General features: G+C 46.8%; 1 pseudogene; it reads right to left on the bottom strand.

Moving 5' to 3' along the window:
• Nucleotides 1–3,505: 3,505 nt before the first annotated feature.
• LOC120860584 lies at nt 3,506–4,811 on the bottom strand (annotated as a pseudogene).
• Between the last annotated feature and the right edge of the window lie 316 nt (nt 4,812–5,127).

Below are 5,127 nucleotides of genomic sequence, written 5' to 3'. Positions count from 1 at the left end.
TTCCTTCATTGCCGCCCCCGCCCCTTTACATCCCCGCTCGCAGTGGAGGAAGACTTCTTGCTTGCCTCACCTTCCGCATCATTACAACTTCGGAGAGCTTTTGGAAGACGGCCATTCTGAGGGGTGTGCGTTGGTTCCACGCTGCAGCTTTGACGGGCATTTCTCTAACAGTGATGCGAATCACCTTTTCATGTGCTTCATGGCCATCTGGATGCCAGCGGAAGACAAAGGCCAATTTAGATCTTTGGCCTATTTTTCTATTGATTGATTTCTGATGTTGAGCTGAATGAGCTGTTTGCATGTTTTTGGAGATGAATAAATTGTTTTTATTTTTAATATAAATTTATTTATTTTAATTGGCAGCTAATTATAATATCGTTTTGGTTTTGCCATACATCAAAATGAATCCACCAGGGGTGTACACGTGTTCCAAATCAAGTGTGACCATTTTTCCCAGTTTAAGTGTTGTCTTTTTCTTTCATTTAGGGTTGCCCTTGCTGTGCTAAAGCTTTTGAGGTTAATGACGTTGCTCTTGTTGACGTTTTGTTGTTGTTGTTATCCTAAGAGGGAAACCAAGAACTTGCTGTGATTTATTTCAAAACCTGTCTTGCCCATATTTTCCTCAAGAAGTTTAGAGTATCCATCCCTCTATTTAGTTCTTTAATCAATTTGGAGTTTCTTTTCTGGATGAGGTTAGGGAGAGATGCAATTTCATTCACTTTCACTGGTTTCAGGAGCCTCCACACGATCCTCTGCTCTGGCTGTTAACAATGGACATTACTAGCATCAGTGTAGGAGAATTTCTTTTTCTCCAAAACCTCTCCAGCATTTACTGTTTGTTGAGTTTTTGACACGAGCCATTCTGACTGGGACTAGCTCATTCCTAGTTGTCGTTTTTATTTGAATTTCTCTACAATTACTTCATGTTGAAAGGTTTCCATTTGATTAAAAAAAAAAAAAAAACACAGTGTGATTAAAACTGGCCTCTCAAGATTGGCCTCTTGACCATCTGCCCTGTTTTGAATTCTTTTCCCGGGACCCACCCGAGGACGTGAGTTGAGGAGAGGTGTGTTTTCCTTCCGTCCCCTCGGTCCATCCTGCTGCTGCCAATGCCACTTTCTCCTGTTGCTGGTTGAATGTATTCCGGTGTCTAGATGGACCAGTTACCTTCATTTCTGTATTGGTGGACATTTTGTTGGACACTCTGTCTTTAATATAGTCAACAGTGCTGTCCTAAAAATAAGGGTACATGCACATATCATTTAAATTGTTTATTTTTTCCGGATCTAAGGCAAGGAATTGGCTTCCAGGGCATTTGTACCTCCATGTTTAGTGTTTTAAGGAATCTCCATGCCTTTTTCCTTCTGGGCCACACCCACCCATCTACATCCCTGCCCCCAGGGTAGAATGATTCCTTTTCCCCCTGCTCCTGGCAGAGTGTAATCTTTGTAGATCTTCTGGAGGATCCTCACTCTCAGTGATTTTAGCTGATGCCTCATTGTCGTTTTGATTTGCATTTCTCCAATCATTAGGGATGCTGAGCATCTTTTCATGCACCTTATAGAGATCTAGATACATTCTTTGAAAAAATATCCATTTAGATCTTTGGCCCATTTCTGGTGTGTGTGTGTGTGTGTGTGTGTGTGTGTGTGAGTGTGTTTTGAGCTGCATGCGCCATTTGCCTGTTTTGCAGATGAATTACTTGTTGATATATTTACTTGCAAACTTTTTTTCCACTCTGAGGGTTGTCATTTTCTTTCGTTATGTTTTCCCTTTCTGTGTAAGTGCTTTCAAGGTTAATGAGGTCCCTTGCTGAGTTTTTCTTATTTCTATTTTTCATTATTCTAAGAGCTGGATCCAGAGGGAATTTGCTGTGATTTATGTCAAAGCGTGTTTTTCCTATGCTTTCCTCTAATCGTAGGGAGTAATTGTCTCTCCATTTCTTTCAGGGGCTTCCCTGATGGTGCAGAGCTAAAAGCATTTGCCTGCAATGTGGGAGACCTGGGTTCGATCCCTGGGTCAGGAAGATCCCCTGGAGAAGGAAATGGCAACCCACTCCAGTATTCTTGCCTGGAGAATCCCATGGACAGAGGAGCTTGGTGGGCTACAGTCCACTGGTCGCAAAGGGTCAGACACGACTGAGGGACTTTGCTTCACTTAGTTCATTAACTAATTTGGAGTTTTTCTTTAAATGGGTAGGGAGTGTTGTAATTTCATTCTCTTTTTGCTTGTTTAAGGACCCTCCTCCCTGTCCTCTGTTCTGCCTATTAACAAGTTACTTTGGCCTCTTGACCATCTGCCCTGTGTTGAATTCTTTTTCTAGGAACTATCCCAGGGCATTTGTTGAGAACTGGTGCATTTTGGTCAGCACAGGTTTTTCAGTTATTGTTACCAAAAGTAGCCACAAGGCGGCATCATTTTTCATCCTCCACTTTTTTGGGTAATTTATTTTTTTCTCATAGAGTTGATTTCCGACTCTTTCTTTTAGGTGTACAGGAACTTGATTCAGTCATAAATAGATGTACCGCTGTTCTTTTGGGGGATCTTTTCCCATGAAGGTTATCACAGTGTGTTTCCTTCAACTTGCTGTGCTGTTCAGTTGGTCCTTTTAGATGACCTGTTTGATATGTAGTGATGAGAGCATTTTAATCCCTCTTAGTGTATCCCTCCTGCAACGTTTTTTAAAAAAAATCATGAGTTGGTTTTTAAACTCTGAGTCTGTTTCTATTTGCAAATTATTTTATTTGCATGAATTTCTGGCTTCCACCTTTCAGTACTATTTTAGGATGTTTGCCTTTGGTCTCATACCTCTCAGTACATCCATGCTGCTGCTCATGGTAGTTTTTTTTTTTTTTTTTTTCTGAGTGTATTCCACTGTCTAGATGGGCCAGTTAGTCTTCATTTTTCTGTCGGTGGATATTTTGGTTAATGCTCTGACTTGGCTATTGTGAACAGTGCTGCCCTGAAAATAGAAATGTACATATTCTTTTGAATTAGGATTTTTTCCAGATCAAAGCAAGGAGTGGTATTGCTAGGAAACGTGGTAACTCTCTATTTCGTGTTTCAAGGAGCCTCCAGATATTTTCCTTCGTGGCTGCACCCACCCATTTACAACCCTGCCCACGGCGTAGGAGGGTTCCCTGTTCCCCTCGCCCTCGGCAGCACTTAAGCTTCGAAGATCTTTTGAGGATGGCCGTTCTGAGCCGTGTGAGAAGATGGCTCATGGTAGTTTTAATTTGCATTTCTTTACTACTTACTGATGATGAGTATCTTTCCATGGGCTTTTTACCTTCTACGGGGGAGTACAGTTAAACTCAGGAAAGTGGCTTCTTGAAACTCAGCCCTGTTTTGAATTCTCTTCATGTGATTTACCACGGAAGATTTCTTTAGGGCTGCTGTCATTTATTTATTATTATTATTTTTTTTACCTTCTTGATAACATTTTTATTATAGTATTTCCTTTAAAATTCATTCGAAACAAACAAAAAAGGAAAACAAAGTCCCAGAAGTAATGCACGATTCATTTTAGTTACAGCACAGAGATTCTTCTCTCAGTGGGAATTGTGCTCTTGGTTTCAGCAATAAGTGAGGGGAAGGTCTTGCGCTTTTGAAGTTCTGAGGGGTGCAGGGCGTCCGCGTTAGTAGGGGTAGATGGGAAATGCTATCTGCAATGGTCCAAGGCTGGAACGGTCTTCTAGTCACTGTGGCGTCCACCTGCTGTCAGGGTTAGTTCCAGATTTTGAGGAAGCTGTCCCAGGACCCCGTCGCCACGGCCATCCCGTCATCAGTTACCCCCAGGCAGCTCACACGGTTGTCATGCCCGGCCAAGACCCCTGCCCTGTCGGCTTTGAGGGCGTCCCAGACGTTGCAATTGAAGTCGTCGTACCCTGCAAGAAGGAGGCGCCCACTCTTGGAGAAGGAGACGGAGGTGGTCCCGCAGATGATGTTGTCGTGGGAGTAGGGCATGAGCTCCTGGTCCGCACCGAGGTCGAACAGCCAGCAGGTGGCGTCGTCTGAGCCAGCGGCAAATGCGTTGCCATTCAGGAAGAAACAGATGGCGTTGAAGTCGGACTCGGGGCCGGTGAAGGTTTGCCGGCACATCCCTTCGCGCTCGTCCCAGAGTTTGGCTGAAGCGTCACAGGCACCAGAGACAGTCTGGTGTCCGGAGCGAGTGAAAGGCTCATGACGTCCGCGGTGTGTCCAGTGAATGTGGTCGTCTGCTGGCCAGTCTCGATGTCCCACAGGGCACAGGTGGTGTCTCCAGAGCCGGTAACGATCTGATTGTCATCCAGAAAACGGCAGCACGAAGGTAACCTGTGTGTCCAGCCAGCTCACGATTCACACGTACATTCCCTTCACGAGTTTTCAGATTGAAAATGGAGCAGATGTTATCCAGGCCTCCGCAGGCCACGTAGTTCCCAGAAGGGGCATAAGCGCACGTCGTGACCCACGAGGAGCGCAGAGGGATGGCATGGCCCTGGTTTGTGGTGTAGCTGTTCCAGATACTAAGTTTACCGTCCTGCGAGGCACTGACTAGAAGCCTGGAGTCGGGGCCCCAGTGCATGGCATAGGTCTTGGCCAAGTGTCCCCTCAGCGTCCTCCTGGTGCGCACCTGGATTCTTCCCACAGGGTCAGTGTTTGTGATCTGAGAGAGAGTCGCGTCTGCACACGCCTTCCGAGCATCTCTAATTTGGTCTTTAAGCTGTTCGGCCTCCTGCCGTAACTGGTCAAGTTCACTCATCTTCTAATCTTGGTGCTCTTCAAAGCCACCTCAAAGAATCTGAGATCTTAATTCAGAAGTGCTGCTGGTCTGTTCTCCCAAACATGTAAAAGTGTCCGCAACAGAGAAAAGGCTCGACGCCGCGTCCCGCCTGCCGCGCCCGCTCCCGCCGCCTCAGCCGCCGCTCCGGGAGGTGGTCGTGCTCCCGCCGCTCCGCGGGCGCTGCGGGCAGGTGCGCCGGCGAAGCTCGGTCCGGTCGGTCCCGCGGCGGCTGCTCCACTCCCGCGCCCGCTCCCGCTCCCGCCGCCGCCGCCGCCTCCGTCCGCCCCTCAGACGCCTCCAGCCATCGGGATGGGCGCGGCGGCCCCTCGGCTGCTGTCATTTAGAGCCGAGCCCAATAGCCCCGG

The sequence above is a fragment of the Oryx dammah genome, unplaced genomic scaffold (genome assembly GCF_014754425.2).
Source record: "Oryx dammah isolate SB20612 unplaced genomic scaffold, SCBI_Odam_1.1 HiC_scaffold_11110, whole genome shotgun sequence".
In the NCBI taxonomy this organism is placed as follows: domain Eukaryota; kingdom Metazoa; phylum Chordata; class Mammalia; order Artiodactyla; family Bovidae; genus Oryx; species Oryx dammah.
The sequence above is the reverse complement of the archived record's forward strand: the minus strand, read 5'-3'. Positions and strand labels throughout refer to the sequence as shown.